The sequence below is a fragment of the Ursus americanus genome, chromosome 20 (genome assembly GCF_024610735.1).
Source record: "Ursus americanus isolate L20-20 chromosome 20, mUrsAme1.1.p, whole genome shotgun sequence".
Classification (NCBI taxonomy): Eukaryota; Metazoa; Chordata; class Mammalia; order Carnivora; family Ursidae; genus Ursus; species Ursus americanus.
This window is the reverse complement of record NC_142146.1, coordinates 16,752,091-16,769,600: the sequence shown is the minus strand read 5'-3', so window position 1 is coordinate 16,769,600 and position 17,510 is coordinate 16,752,091.

Genomic DNA, 17,510 nt, shown 5'->3' with positions numbered 1-17,510 from the left:
CACAGCTAACATCATATTCGATGGTAAAAGACTGAAAAATTTCCCCGTTAGATCAGGAACAAGACAAGGATGCTCACTCTTACCACTTCCATTTAACATTGTAATGGAAATTCTAGCTGGAACAATTAGTCAAGAAAAAGATATAAAAGACATCTAAATAAGAAAGGAAGAAGTATAACTATCTCTCCTCATAGATGACATGATCTCATATATATAAAATCCCAAAGAAGTCACAAAAAACTATTCAAGCCAATAAATGAATTCAGCAACATTGCAGGAAATGAGACCAACACACACACACACACACACACACACACACACACAGAGTTGTATTTTTATATGGTAACAAAAGATAGTCCAAAAATGAAATTACGATCAGAATGATTCTATTTACAGAGTATCAAAATTAATAAAATACTTAAGAATAAATTTAACCAAAAGGGCAAAATACTTGTACATTAAAAACTATAAAACATTGCTGAAAGAAATTTAAAAGGGTCTAAATAAATGGAAAGAAATTTCCTGTTCACAGATTGGAAGACTTAATATTGTTAAGATGGCAGTACTCACCAAGTGATGTACAGATTTAATGTGATCCTTATCAATAACTCAATGGCTTTTTTTCCTTAAGAAATGGGAAAAATCTGATCCTGAAATATATAGAATTCCCAGGAGACCCAAATAGCCAAAACAATGTTGAGAAAAAGAACAAACATCAAGGATTAACATTTCCTGATGTCAAAATTTACTACAAAGCTATAGTAGTCTGTGTGGTCCTAGCATAAAGATAGACAGAGAGATCAATGGAATAGAATTGAGACCATAAATGAACCCATACATTTACGGTCAAGAGTGATTTCTGACAAGGGTGATAGGACCATTCAGTGGGGAAAGAACAGTCTCTTCAACAAAAAATGCTGAGAACTGGATATCCATGTGCAAAGGAATGAAGTTGGATCTTCATCTAATACTATCTGCAAAAATTAACTCAAAAATCAAAGAACTAAATATAAGAGCCAAAACATAAAACTCTTAGATGAAAACATAGGAGCAACTCTTTGTTACCCAGGATCTAGCAATGCATTTTTAGATGTGACATCAAAAGCACAAGTAACAAAAGAAAAACAGATACACTGAACTCATCAAAATTAAACATTTTTGTGCAAAGGATATTATCAAGAAAAGGAAAAGACAATCCACAAAATGGGAGAAAATACTTGCAAATCACATTTCTAATGAGTCTAGTACTAGAACATATAAAGAAATCCTACAATTCAGCAATAAACAGACAACCAGAGTAAAAATATGCAAGGGACTTGGGCAGACATTGCTCCGAAGCAGATATACAAGTGGTCAACAAGCACATGAATAGATACTCAATGTCATTAGTCATTAGGGAAATGCAAATCAAAACCACAATGAGATACCACTTCATACTCAGTAGCATGGCTATAATAAGAAACAAATTTAAAGGAAATTAGCAGGAGTTGGCAAGGTTGTGGAGGAACTGGAACGCTCATACGCGGCTGGTGGGAATGCAAATGGCGCTGCCCCTGTGTAAAGTGATTTGGTGGTTCCCCAATAAGTTAAACAGAATTGCTATGTCACCTAGAAATTCCACTCCTTGGAATATACCCCAAAGAATTAAGAATAGGTATTCAAACAAAAACTTCTACATCAATGTTCATAGGAGCACTATACACAGTAGGCAAAAGATGGAAACAACACGAATATCCATCAGTGGATGGATGGACAAAGAAATGTGTTCTATCCATACAGTAGAATTTAGTCAGCCTTAAAAAGAAATGAAGTACGAATGCACGCTACAGCTGGATAAACCTGGAAAACATTATGGAACCCAGACACAAAACTCCACAGATTATATGATTCCATTTATAGGAAATATCCAGAATAGGCAACTTCATAGAGCTAGAAAACAGATTTGAGGTTTCCAGGGAATAGGCAGAGCAGAGAATGAAAAGAGACTACTTAAAAATCACTACGGGGCTTCCTATTAGGGTGATACAAAATTCGAGAACCAGATAGCTATGATGATCGTATAATATCATGAATGTACTTAGTGTCATTGAATTGTATACTTCAAAGTGGTTAAAATGATAAATTTTATGTTATGTGTATTTAACCACACACACAGAGTCAAATACGAAAAGGCACATTGAAAAAAGTGCCTTGATCCCATGCTTATAACCTCCACCTGGTTTTCTACTTCTGGAGGAGATCCTCTGACTCTTAGAGGTGAACACATTAGGAGTTTATGGTTTATTTTTTATTACATATTTATGAAATATAAAGAAATACAAGGGGCACTCAGGTGGCTCAGGTCATGATCTCAGAATCATGAGATCAAGCCCTGTGTTGGGGATTAAGATTCTCTCCCTCTCCCTCTGCCCTTCTCCCCACTCGTGAGCACACACGCACTCTCAATCTCTCTCTCTCTCTCTCAAAAAAAAAAAAAAGAACAAAAAAAGAAATACAAGGATATATTCTTACAGCTATTTTATTCTTATTAGATCTAACATGCTATACATACTAATGTCTCCGGGTTTTTTTTTCTGTTTTTTTCTAGTGTGTACCCTAGAGATCTTCCCAGGTCAACACATAGAGGTGGTCCTTCTCTTTTACAATCACAGGTCCACTGCTGTGAAAGCACTCATTCCTCTGGAGACTCACTGAATATCACGAAAAAGCCTCTGAAAAGAATTATAACTCTCTTCAATGGAGGTTGGCCAACCCTAATCACTCTGTAATATATAAGTGTACCGAATCAACACATAGTACACCTTACACTTACACTAAGTTTTCTGTCAATTACATCTCAGTAAATCTGGGGGGAAAAAGAGAAAAGTTTAATGTGTTTCCCCCTTTACTTCTAATCGCAATAACCAGGTCTGCTTTCATTAAAAGCTCGAAGATCTGAATGACCCCCAAAGCAAAATCTCCTACCAGGATGCAAAAGCAAGATGATGAATTTCCTTGTGCTCTTTCTCGTCTCTGCATCTCCTATGGCCTCCTCCTCACTACAGGAAATATTTGGGATTGGTCATAGCTGTTGAGAGCTCAAACCACGAGAGACTCTGCAGGCTATAAACCCTGACCATTGTCGGTTTAGCCTTTTCTCTGTATCTGAAGGTGAGTAGGAAGAGAGGTGCAAGAAACACAACATTGAGCCTACAGGCTTCAGAATGTCCTATAGGACCCTCCAAACCCAATCTTGGACTCTGATGTTTGAATGTATCACAGTAAGGTGGATCAGCCTTCATGGGATCCTAAGTGTTTTAAAGAGCTTCTCTCTTGCAAGCATCAAAGGAAACCAGCAATTCTCAGCTGCTTCAGTAATTCGAATCAGATGAGAAAGCGGTTAGTAACGTGCTGAAATAAACCCAATCCAACTCCAGATTTCAGCAACCATGAAAGAAATGATTTTCTTCACACATGCGTTTAACATAACAGGTGAACAGACAAATGGGAAATGAGTTTGCACGAGGTACCATGGTTGGTCTTGATCATGATTCAGCAGACTCCTTGGTGTAGATTCTTTCCACCTGTGAGTTAAATTTCTGGTAACTTGGTACGGCTGCCTTCGGAAGCAAAGGCAGCATTCCCTCTGCTGCCTAGCTTGTTATTCCCATAAGAGCAGGGCCGACTCCACCTCTTCATACCCCATGATGCCATCTCATATTGACTTCCCTCCCCGCATGTCATCACTTGCCCTCGGCTGCGTCCACAGTGGCTGGCACATAGCAGGCACTCAACGAAGATGTGTCCAATACTACATTCTGCCTTTTAATTCTACACAGTCTCCTGTATCGGTCGGGGTAGCCACATACTACTCTGAACTTGTTGAAGGCCAGATTCTCATCCTGACTTCTGTTCTCCTGAGGCCAGCAGCTCTAAAGGCTGCCAGTCTCTCTGCAAAACCACCCAAAGGAAACCGTGCGGTGGTGACATCTGCTGCCCGGAGTAGACGGTCTCCTGGCAGAGGCAGCCATTGGGGAAGTAGATGCATGGCAGCACTTTCTGCTGAGCTTTTCTTTTTCCCTGGCTGCCTTGGTCTGCAGCCCACTCCATCCCTCCACTGCCTGGAACCTGAACCTCTGCTCTCACCTGACCTCTTCTGCCATGAGCTTGAAGAAGGCCCAGGGCGGGTCGAACTGGAGGCCAGGGGCAAAGACTGGGGGATCAGCACAGTGGGTTCCGCTCATATGGGCTCAGAGCTGAGGCTCCCTGTGTCTCTGCAGTCTCTGGAGCTGGGCCAGGGCAGCTTCATAGATATTCTTGGGGCCCTCTTGAAGGGAGGGACTGATCTCCAGGATATATAAGATAGAGACCTAGATAAGCTGGAGATATCTTTGAGATACACACATACGGTATCACCGGGGCTTGCCAGTAGAATCAAATGAGAGGTAGGGGTGGAGTACTACATTAGTTTCTTAAATGGCTGGTTTTGAGTTACTATGCAGATGGTGGTTTTCTATTAATGATGTTAATGTATTGCTAACAAGATTCTAAATCGAAAAGAAAAACCAAAATAATCAATCAATCTAGATTGATTTTAGGAATTGGCTCTCCTGACTGTGATATCTGGCAAATTCCAAATCTATAACAGGTCAGTATGCTTGAAACTCAGGGGTTGATGCTGTAGTCTTGAGGCAGAATAACTCCTTTTCTGGGAAATCTCAGATTTTGCTCTTAAGACTTTCAACCGATCAGATAAAGCCCACCTACATAATTGATGGTTAATCTCCTTTACTTAAGGTCAACCGATTGTAGATATTAACCACATCTACAAAATTACTTCCCATCAACACCTAGGTTAGCATCTGATTAATAACGATCTGTTGTAGCCTAATCAAGCTGACACACACCTTTGCACCACACCTCCTCATCTGATTTATAAATATGCCAAAGGCCAGAACCACAGCTGCGCTGAGGACCTAGTGTGTGCTCTACTGCCATTTACCTCAATTATCTCTGGCCCAAGTCCTCTCTTTCTTCTGGAGATGTCTATTACCTTTTAAAGTTCCAATCTGCTTTTATTCTTGATGCAGGCCAGTCTTCTCTTCCCGGGCTATCCATAAATATGCTTCACTTGGTGACACTAGGCTTGTGTCACGTAACCCCAACGGTCTAGGATTGCATAGTTATCTTCTGTGCTATGGTCACCATGTACTGTCATGCAGGTTGTCTAGTGCATAGGTCTGGATAGCAGGATTCACATCACTGTGTGAATGGTAACCTCTGGAGTAACAGCGTAAAGCTCTAAAACCCCAAGCAGAGACCTGACTTCCTACCTTCCGTTCATCCATCCATCCATCATCCATCCATCCATTGCCCTGTCGTCATTTTTAGCTGCTTCAGCCATCTCTGGGTGGGGGTGGGGGGGATCCACATTCAAAATTCCTTTCATTTGAGAAGACCAAAATGTGATGAGATCATCTGAAGTTGCAAATACCTGAGAGCAAGTTTAAGCCCCTTCCGTCACTAACCCCTCAGATTATCTCTGAAGGTAGATGTTGATAAGGCCTATAAGACAGATAATATGCCTGACAAAGTGTTTCAGAGCATTCATGAGAAGACAAAAATTTATGGAAACATGGTTCACAAATTTTTCTATAGATAATCTTGTCCTATTCTTCTCTTATTGCTTGGGATAAATTTTTACTTTATTTCCTGATAGGATTACTTGAAAACCAGATCTCTCCTAAACCACTACTCACAGTCTTTTTCTCTTTCTCCAGCTGTCTTTGGCCTCATTCGTACATTCAACAAGGCACATTTTACATGGGTCAGGTGCTGGACTAGACCCTAGTCCTTTTTCTCTTGGAGCATATCGTCTAATCTCCCATTCAAAACTGTGGGCCCTGTTCCCTTATTTCTAGTAAAGACATTTATTCAAAATGACCGAAGACATTTGTAGTCTTTAGGATGAAAAGAGAATTATTTCTAGTTTATTCAATAAGATGTAGGTCATAGGGGCCCGGACGGGGAAAAGAATTTAGGTCATAGGTGCTCTATTAAGAATGGAGCACATGGAGATCTTACCTTAAAATATAACAGATGCTGTCCGTAGTGCATGCACGTGTGGTTGCCTTAGGGAGAAATTAAAGGTCTGGTAGTATGACTATGCTGGTAACACATAAGAATTAAAGGAAAAAGAGACAGATCTTAAAGAAATCTGTAAGCTTTATGCTTCCTGTCAGCATCAAGTTTGTTCTGTGGAAATTGATTTTGCCAATAAATTTCCATATGTTATCTTTTGCCTGAGAATTTGGAAAACCACAAATCATCACTCATTTGGGGAAAACGGTCTGATGGTTGCTATTACCAAGAGCAAAGCTGAAGTTGGTTCATTAAGTTAGGCCGTATCTCCACCTAAAAATCTACTTACCGCCTTGCTCCAAGATAGTTTTAAGGACTCTTACAAAAATGTATGGATTGTACCAAGATTCAAAAAGAGAAGTAGGTAAAAGTAAAAAAGGAAGAGAAGGAAAAAATCAAAAGAGAGCTTTATGAGTCTACAGCTTGCAAATAACTTCCATTTTCTTGAACTTATCTGTAAGAATGTTGTTTCTTAAATAAATAAAATCTTTAAAAAAAAAAAGAAAAAAAAAGAATGTTGTTTCTTGCAAGTTATCACGTGCACAATTTCCTTTCTCTAATGTCCATACTTTCTCCACATTTTACATCTTTGAAATGGAAGCCCTCCTTACAAAAGATGGTATCTCAGGTCAATGAAAAATATGGCGATCTAGCCCCTCTAACTACGGCCACGCCCCATTCGCTACTTTTCTGTCTTGTATATGCGTCAGTCGCATTTTCAATCGCTTCTCATATCCATATTTTGTTTTTCTAGTTAGAAATGTAAGTTCTTTGAGGCAAAGAGAATTCCTCGTAGGTGCCGAGCACTTTATACACACTATTTTATTCTGAATTCTTTCAAAAACTCTGTGTGATAGATTATTCCCATTTCACAAAGAAATTGAGGCCCAGGAAAGAAAATTTACTTGCCAAAGATCCTCTAGCCGGCTTAGTAGTGGACTCAGGATCTGAGCTCAAATAGGTCTGACTCCAGTGTCCGTTCTCTTTCGACTGTGCCATCCTGCGTTGCTATCTCAAAGTCATAGATCAGACCTTGGTATTACTTTTGGACTCCCCATAAAGCTTCTTCTCATTCTATGCACAGAGTAGGTGCTCAGTAAATTCTTGTCAATTGAGTGAATGATTTCTATCTCATGTCATTTTTTAGAGCAATCCAAACTGGCATGTGAACAACTTTGATTTCTATTTTCTCTCTTTCATTTTGGTTCAACCTGTTTGGGGGGCCCTGGGTATGTTGGAGGTGCCAGGGACAGAAAAAAAAGCAGAGAGCCTTTTGAAGGGCAAATCATACCTCTTAACTACCCCACTTTTTGTTGAAAGGGTCTTCTTGCTCAGCCCAGAGTTGTAGGAGTAACTCTTTGCAGGGAGGTGGGGGTGGGAGTCTGTGTGGTTTTGACAAGGGTGGGCTAGAATTTACCCTGGAAATCTTGACTAAAATGTTTTTGTGGGTCCAGGGCACAGTTAGGTTCACACCTAGGAAACTCTCTGAGGGTAAAGCCACAGCTTGGTTAGATCGGGTGACTCACAAGTGTGAAGGTTCATGTTTTAGCACCCGGCAATCAGGGGCAAAATTGAACCACTTAAAAATGAACCCTGATGAAAACTCAGAACCTCTGCAAGGCCTCCAGGCCACAGCATATATTAGAATTGTAATTGTACCAAAGAACTGAATTACCTTGTAGCTCATCTTTGATTTCCATTAAAAGAGTATGAAGCGAGAGCTCTTGGCTGGCAAGTGAGCCTTTGAGTCCTGGCCAGGGGTCATGATCTCTGTTTGAGCACGTTTGCTTTCAGAAGCCCCTTCTGAAAAGCAGCTTCATTATGGTATTTACTGGGTAGCGTTGGAACAGGGCAATTACAAGGTCCTAAAAGCTGTAACACAGATTTTTGAAAATCCAAGCCTCAGAAAATTGCAAGGGTAAGAAAAGACAACCCTAGTTGTACAAGTATGTTTATAACTCAATTCCTTTTTGGTTTGAAAATTGCTCTTTAGTCTCTTTAGGAAAAAATGCAATTGTGTGTGTGAGGGGACCAGGGGAGAGAAGAGGGCAAAGGTCCTACTATGTCTTGGTGTTGAGCTCTACACAGCTTTGTCGCTGAGCATAGAAGAAAGGGAAGCTGGTGACCACAGCCTGCCTTGCTTCATTATTTCTCTGCCTGAGAGAATTTGCAGATTTCTTGGGAGTTTTGTATAATTTTTAACATTCTTTTAATATTTTTATAATATTCTTTTGGGGATTCTTCCAGGGCTAGCCGTTTACAGACATCATTGCAGTAATGCAACTGGGAGTATTTTATACAGGAGAAATGGTAGTGGTAGGTATATACTTGTAGTTCATCTGATTGCCCTGCCTCCTTTAGCCAGCACTTTGGCCCTTGCGATTGGCTGATGCGTCATAGATTTTTTTTTTAATAAGCTATTTTGATTTTTCACCCTTTACAGCTCTTCAGAAGTTTGTCTTTCCCCAGTCTGAGCCACTTTTACAGTAAACACTGAAAGTTATGCAATAACTAAAGGTTATGTATTAGTAATACAGATGCTGGGTATCCACTTTTTCAACTTTCAGACTCTATATAAGCTGGTGGATGGTATTGGTGCCTGGAATCAGAAATGAAAAAAATAAGGATTGAATCCACATTAAACCTAACCATTTAGACCTATTTCTTCCCACTGGACTTCTCTTTGAAGAGGATTGTGTCTTTGTCTACCATCGAATCCCCAGTTCTTCTCTGTGCCTGGGACATAGCAAGAACTATATAAATAACTGGTGCATGCATACACGAATGAATGAATGAATGAACGCATGAATGAGGCAAGGAAAGAACTGTGCGTGTCCATAGTACTCCCAGACCATAGCATAGATTCTGATACTAGTATGTGCTCAATAAACAATTACACACTTGAATGTCTTCCTGAAGCTTAAAACATCAAGTTTTTGGGCTTTGTGAAATTCAGCAATTATTCATTATATGACTAGGTTGATTTTTAGAGACTAGATAATATTTCAGGTTGGTGATTTCCAGATAGGATAAGATCTGGTCTTGTTTACTCTATGAATGACCCATGACAAGGTAATTCCTCTGTAAGAGCTGCCACATTGCCTAGTTTTGAAGGGGCTAACTCTTGACTTGTTTACTTTGACACTTATACCTCTTTTTTTATTGAAGTATTGTTGACTCTTATAACTCTTAAGTATATTCAAAAATCAAATCCACCCTTGCTTTGTTAAGAAACAGGATGAGGTGGGGCAGTCCATATTATGAACCCATGTTATAGGAATTAGAATGTCTTGGGGCACCTGGGTGGCTCAGTCGTTAAGCGTCTGCCTTCTGCTCAGGGCGTGATCCCAGGGTCCTGGGATCGAGCCCCGCATCGGGCTCTCTCCTCCTCTGGGAGCCTGCTTCTTCCTCTCCTCCTCCCCCTGCTTGTGTTCCCTCTCTCACTGGCTGTCTCTATCTCTGTCAAATAAATAAATAAAATATTAAAAAAAAAAGAAATTAGAATGTCTGATAGTGCCTAGAATACATCTCCCTGGACACAGGGTAAATAACAGTGAGGGAAAATGGATTGAAAGTCTGAAGACTCTGGTTTTGACACCTGCTTTGCCAAAAACTCTAATCACTTGCTTAACTTCTCTGAGTCTTTTTCTCCTTGTCCATAACAGGGACATCTTTTGAAGAAACAATATCAAAGAAATCATACCCAAAGTAGAAAATAAAATATAGCTGGATGATACATGTATCTGTCTGAAAACATACAATCACATGATGAATACCAATTTGCTCATAAGTCAGGACTTAAGAATGAATGTCTGGCGCTTTGTTAGAGAATTTGGAAATTCAAATAGAAGTGTTTCCTATTCCATATGTTAAAGGAAACTAAAGATGCAAAGTCTAATAGACTTATCTGATGCATAAGAAAATTCATTTTAAGTTCGTGATTTGGTCTATTTTCCCCCATTATCTTCTTCTTCCAGACAAAATATTTGCCAACTCAATCCTAGAGTTGTATAGGATTCCTTTGCCTCCTTGTTCATTCAACATGTGGCACTTTAGTTAAAATACTTTCTCAATGTGCTATCAAAGAAACTCTAATCATTACACACCAACAGCCTACAGGAAACCACCATCTTGATGTTAGAGAAGAAACAGGAAGCACTGCTTATCTCTGGGTTGTCAAGATTTCTGAAGCACTTACCTAGTCTCCTGGGTCCATATGTTGACACCAAAGCTGTCAAATCATTCATGGCATTTCCCAAGACTTAACCTAGTTCATCATAATATCTCCAGGTTGGGAGAGCTTTGCCAAAGAAAACATTCTCACTGCAAAAGTTCACATACCAGGAAAAAAGGGTATATGTTTTCAATTTTGGAAAACATGCACATAAACACACAAATACACACACACTGGGGAAGAGGATGGAGGGAGATGTATTGATAGCCATTGCTCTCTTTAGGTGGCGGGTACAGGACATATTTGCTTCTTTCTGCCTATCTGTGTTATCTAAATTATATCCAATAAACATATTTTACTTTTGTGATCAGAAAAGCTTATACAAAGAAAGATTATTGAAAACTATATTAAACGAACCCTAGTCCTTTGCAGACATTCCATATTGAAAATTACAGAATTTTGAGTGGAAGGGACTCATCTAGTCTAAATACCATAATTTAATGGAGAAACTAAGACTCAGAAGCAAAACGACTCACCTGCCATCTGGGGGTAGGTGGGCAAGGAGGTGGGAGGTGGGGAGGTAGGGAAAACCTGGATTAGAGCCTCAGGTAGGAGCTCTCTGAGCTACTGTTGGAGAGCACTTTAACACATATACTGTAGGGGGTCATTCTCCAGGTTAAAAACTGCTCTAAGATCTTCTCCAAGAGCTCATGGAAGGAAAGTGAATTTTTTTTATTTTTATTTTATTTTATTTTATTTTAAGATTTTATTCATTTATTTGACAGAGATAGAGACAGCCAGCGAGAGAGGGAACACAGGCAGGGGGAGTGGGAGAGGAAGAAGCAGGCTCACAGCAGAGGAGCCTGATGTGGGGCTCGATCCCATAACACCGGGATCACGCCCTGAGCTGAAGGCAGACGCTCAACCGCTGTGCCACCCAGGAGCCCCTGAATTTTTTTTTTAAAAAGCTATGATCGAATGTCCTGTCCCGCCTGAGTTAATTATGTCCACTCATAAGAAAAAAAATTTTGTCATCCCTGGCAACAGGTGAGCTCAATCCCACCGAGTGGTCTGCTCTACAAGGCAGATTCAAGGCCCAGCGTCTGCCCTCTCCACCGACTGAAAACATGTATCAGCTATTGAGAAATGCCTACACCCATAGAAAGAAGGGAGTCTGACAATGACTAGTAAAAAAGAAAAACAGATTTTGATGCTGGAAACAGGAGTCAAAACCAAAACCCGATAATCTGTGGAAGAGGTGTTTTTTTTTTTTTTTTTTTTTAAATTCCATTTACTCCTTTCTAGGAGGAAAAACACATTGAGAAGTGAAAATATTTGTCTAAGATGATAGCTGGTAAATAGCATAGGCAAAATTTGAACCCAGCTTACCTCCCACCAGACTAGTAGGCTTTCTAATCCTTCCATAGCCATGAAACCCTCTTTATTAGGAAGTATAATACCCACTGCATAAAATAGGTGTAACTGAATGTTAAATTGGAAGTTTTGGAACCGTCAAAGTAGTCACAAACCTATTAAGAGATTTGAGATGGGTACTGTTGGTGCCCCACCCAGGGCCCCTTTTCTGGGCTAGTGCACCCCTCCCCGCAGCTGCTATGAACATTGAGTCATAAAGGCTCACAGCTGCCTCCTTATCTGCAGAATTGTCCTCAGATGAACCACCAATGGGCCCCAACCTACCTGGGGGACAAGCCATACCTCATGATTGAGACATGGAAGTTCAAGGACCAACCTTGTGGTACAACTCATGTCCCAGAGGTACCCGTGAGATCTGGTCAAAACTTATTTCCAACTAAGATCTCATCCTCAATTAGATTCTCCCCACTGCCCCATTTTGCTTCTCCTAGTCCCTTTCTTCTGAAAATATTTCTTCAATAAATCACTTAAAACAAGCATGAGGGTTGTCCGATTTTATGGGAAACAAACAAACACACAAGATGTAGTTAAATTTGAACTTCAGGTAAACAGGGAATAATATTTTAGCATAAGTGTGTCCCATGCAATATCTGGAACACACCTTTATTATAAAATTTTCTATTATTTATCAGATATTCAAATTTAACTAGGCATCATCTTGTATTTTATCTGGCAACCCTAACAAGAATTCATATTTCGGACTCTGCTTCTTGGGGTCCTAACCCACAATAGCATGTCATCCACGTCAAATATATAAAAATAACCAGTCATGGAAATTGGAAGGGTTGGGTCGAAGGATTTCATTGGTATTCCCTCTACATTCCCACATACGTAGGTGGAAGGGTGTGGTGTCCTCTTCTCTAATCCCAAGCGAGAGGAAGAAGGCCTTTAGCGGGACTGCTAGGAGTTCTTCACACCTATCCCTGCAGCCGGGGGCCACAGTGGAACACCTTATCTGAGATTTCTAAACAGCCTGAGGCAGCCGGGTTGTTGGACACCATTGGGAAACAATTGCATTGCCCCTTGGTGGCAGTCAAGGAGTGTGAATTTCAGGGACCAGATATGGAACTCCTGGGATGAATATGGAGCAGGGGTCATTTTTTAAAGGGATCATGTGCTAGAGGGTAGTCTGCTAGGGAAGGGGACCCCGGCAGGTTGTAAGGTGAACAGAGAGGGCTTCAGAAGCAGTCAGCCAAAGGGAAGACATTGCTTAGGGTAGGGGTTGGAAACCTTCTCTCTAAAGGGCCACATAATAAATATTTTTACCTCTAGGGGTTATGCAGTCTCTATTGTAACTACTCAATTCTGCCACTGTTGCATTAAGGGCAAGCATGGATGTTTTGTAAATGAACGGGCATGCCTACCTTCATTAAAACTTTATTTACAAGAACAGGCAATGAGTGGGATGTGGCCCACCTGCCATAGTTTGCCAACCCCTGGTTTAGGGGAAAAAAAAAAAAGGCAGTTAGAAGGACTAGTAGGAGAACGTACAAAGAACCTATGAATTCCTCCATGAGAGAGTCCACTTTAAATGTCTGTTTTATGTCCATAGCCTAGTCAATGTCTAGTGAAATCATTTCCGTTTTCCTTCCATCTCTTTTCTTCCCACACTGCAGCTTTTGAAAGGTTAGAAACTGAAATCAGTCAACCAAAAACTTAAAATAAAGTTTGGAATTTTGATAAAGGCACTGGGCATTTTTAATTATTAAACTGAGATTGTGATATAAAGTGGCTGTGGATTTTTTGTTGACTTCAAGTGACCAGAAAAGGCAGAGTCTGATTAGTTTTCATCCAGTGACAGAGAGAGCATTCTCCTTTGAATAAAGTTTATTTTTTAAAAATTTGTTATAGAGGGAGAGAGCGCGGGGGGGAGGGGCAGAAGGAGAGGGAGAGAGTGGATCCTCAAGCAGACTTCTGGCTGAGTGCAGAGCCCGGTCTCATGATCCTGAGATCGTGACCTGAGCTGAAACCAAGAGTTGGACGCTTAACCAACTGAGCCATCCAGGCGCTCTCCTCTGAATAAATTTTGAAGGGATAGTGAGAAGCAAGAATTAAGAGGCTTCCTTGTGCCTTGTGTATGTTCTTCTTGCTCGAGGTACCTCTTGTTTTTATATTTGTGGATCTTTGTCTGGGATGTAATCTGAAAAGTTCTCAATGTTGGGGAATCTCCAAAGAAGCCAGGAGAAGTGCCTCTTGAGAGAAGGACTGAGTTTTGAATACCACTGAGGGCTGGAGGTCACAAAGCTGAGACAGGAGTACACAAATAAAACCATTTCTCCCCTTAGTTCTCTGCCCCCCGCTCTGCTCCAGTCAGAACAACATAGAGAAAGAAGCAGAAATAGGAGCCCATGAGGGACAGGTGAAGAGCAGGAAAGAGGAAGAGGGTGAGCAACCCCCTTCCCTGAGGGCAGTAGTGGGCTGGTCAGGGAGGTTAGACATCTCACCCTTGAAGGAAGGTTTGTTCTGCTAAAATGTGACTTGATACTCTACATTTTAATCTCTGAATTAAGAGTGTTGGTGACTTAAAGGGACTGTAGGACTTTCTGGTAACTAAGATGGAGCAGAAACGTCACAGACTGCCTTCCTTTGCATCCAGAGGTGGGAAAGAACAATTTCACAGAACAAGACTGAAAGAGATTAAAACAACTTTCTGCGATACCAACCATGAGTTCCGTATGTTTAGCATGCTAGGTAAACAGGTAAATGTCAAATGGGGAGGGATTCTGAGAGCCCTATATGCTGGCCTTCCATCAACTCAGCTGTCGCCCAGCCCCCAGGAGCTTCCTAGGAAAGTCAGGGTTTTTTTTTTTTATTTTTTAATTTAAATTCGATTAGCCAACATATAGTACATCATTAGTTTCAGACGTAGTGTTCAATAATTCATCAGTTTCATATAACACCCAGTGCTCATCACATCACGTGCCCTCCTTAATGCCCATCACCCAATTACCCCATCCCCCCACCCACCTCCCCTCTAGCAGCCCTCACAGATTTAAGAGTCACTCATAGTTTGTCTCCCTCTCTGATGACTTCCCATTCAGTTTTCCCTCCCTTCCCCTATGATGCTTTGAGCTGTTCCTTATAGTCCACGTATGAGTGAAATCATATGATAATTGTCTTTCTCTGAATGACTTATTTCACTCAGCATAGTCCCCTCCAGTTCCACCCATGTCGATGTAAATGGCAGGTGTTCATCCTTTCTGATGGCTGAGTAATATTGTATTGTATATAATATACCACATCTTCTTTATCCATTCATCTGTCGATGGACGCCTTGGCTCATTCCACAGTTTGGCTATGGTGGACATTGCTGCTATAAACATTGGGGTGCAGGTGCCCCTTCAGATCAACACATTTGTATCTTTGGGATAAATACCTAGTTGTGCAATTGCTGGGTCATGGGGCCACTATGTTTACCTTCTTGAGGAACCTCCATACTGTTTTCCAGAGAAAAGCCAGGGTTTTATTTTATTTTATTTTTAAGATTATTTATTTATTTATTTGACAGAGAGAGACAGCCAGCGAGAGAGGGAACACAAACAGGGGGAGTGGGAGAGGAAGAAGCAGGCTTCCAGCAGAGCATGGAGCCCGATGCAGGGCTCGATCCCAGGGACCTGGGATCACGCCCTGAGCCGAAGGCAGATGCTTAACGACTGAGCCACCCAGGCGCCCCAAGCCAGGGTTTTAGACACACAGTGTGCCAACCACTGCAGCATATCCACCACTCCCTCAATTTGGAGGCCCGAAGAACACAGCTTAAGACTGCCTTAAAGTGTGATGACACCAATTAATTACTTCTTGGCATTTCCTTGGAATGTGCCACAAACTGACATCAGAACCTATTCCAAGATGATGCTATATTTCAGGGGTCAGCAAACTTTTCCTCTAAAGGGCCAGGCAGTAACTATCGTAGGTTTTGCCAGCCATACGGTATTTGTGGCAGCTCCACACCTCTGCTGTTCTAGATTAAAAGCAGCATAGATGATACATAAACAAATGTGTAGAGCTCTATTCCAGGAAAATTCTGTTTTAAAAAAACAGGCAGTTGGTTTGTGGATCAGAATTTGCTGACTCCTGCTGTGCTGTGCTAAAGCATTCATTCCCTGCTTTTCCCTCCTACCAGCTCTGCTCCCTGTCTTTGTGGTTTGGGTGTTCAGGCCCCACTTTTGATCCAGAGGTGGACCCGTGACCCAGGTCTGGCTAAATATCGTGCGTATCCTATATCCCCTATGATTGACTTAGGGGTGAATACCTGAGTCAAGGCAGTCCAAGTTAAATTAAATCAAATTAAGAGACTTTTGCTTGGACAGCTCTGGATTTCAGTTAAGAAAGATGTATGACTAGGATGGTTGAGCCAGCACGCAAAAGATTCTTCCTGTCTTTGGTGGGATTCTCATAAAACAAGGATTTCGTTCCTAGGAAAACCTGAAGGGGTGTATGGAAGTCAGTTTGGGAAAAATAGGGCAGCCAAGCAAGGACACAATGTCAAGCAAAGTTCTGGAGCTCTGGCTAAGTTCTGTGGGAGGTGAGGTGGCTCTGGAGACAACGTCAACTGCAAAGTCGTTCCTGCAAGGGAGTTGGGGTATTTATACCCTGCACCTGTGAGTTGTGGTTAAACTGCCCCTGGGAGTTTAGCATCCCAGGAACATCTAGCTCTCAGGGCAGCAGCAGGCAATGCTAACTTCAGAGCCAGATGGCAAGGAAGCACAGGTCTGTCAGAAGTGAAAGGATAGCAGGTTAGGGTATATAAGAGCCATGTGTAGGAACTAGTGGTTTCTGCCACACTGCTAGGGAGAGAAATGGACAGAAAAAGAAGCAAAGGAAAGAGATGGGGAAACATGACATCTGAGGACAGTTTTTGAACCTGTGTCTGGTATTCCTAAAAGCCTAATTTACCCCTGGATTTTGCCCATATATGGTGGAGGTAGGGGGAGAGTTTTCTATTACCTCCAAGTAAAAGTGTCCGAATGGACTGGAGACACACGATTCATTAGCATTTGCCATAACACAGACTGGAAAGAAAACAAACCTCAACAGAAGGTATAGTGGCCTTTGGATCTCCAGTCTTGGAAATATCTTCTCTCAGCTGAGTCTTGTGTCTCCATTTCTGTTCTTAATAACAACCCAATTGTAGAATTGCCAGGGTAGGAGTCTTTCACACCCTTCTCAAAATCCAGCTCCTAAGAATGAGGGAGGGTCTGAAAAGTCTGACCCCAGCTGGGGATGAACCCCAGGTGCACTCAAGACCTTAATAAATAATGGAGCACGAGTAGAAGGAATGGCCAGAAATGTGGGAAATGTGATATCTCAGTTCTGAGGCCCGGTGGACCAATGTGGCAGTCCTGGATAGAAACAGATTAAGTGTGAGAAATCACTCATCCCTAATATATAGTCATTTCATAGACTTTGCTATCGTGAGAGGCATTCAGCCTCAGTAAGTCACAGACAACAAAATGTGCATTTTTTCACTTCAGAGGATTTAGCCAGTTGATTAAGTATAAAAAGAGGAAGGCTGGTAGGTAAAAGACTAAGCGTTCACTTCAGGGAATTCTGGTGGAGCCCTCCAAGAGACGGAGTTCACATGTCAGCTCTGGGACTCTCCTGGATAATAGCTCACATCAGAAAACCACCGTAAAGGATTTGGCAAGCAGGGACTAGCACAGGGGGTATGGTGGGCAGGCAATTACAGGACGTCTCTCCTCCCATCCTCACGGTTAGGGAAATTCTTCAAGACATGGCAGAATAAGTGGAAGTCCAACCTTGGGTCTCATTTGAAGTCACC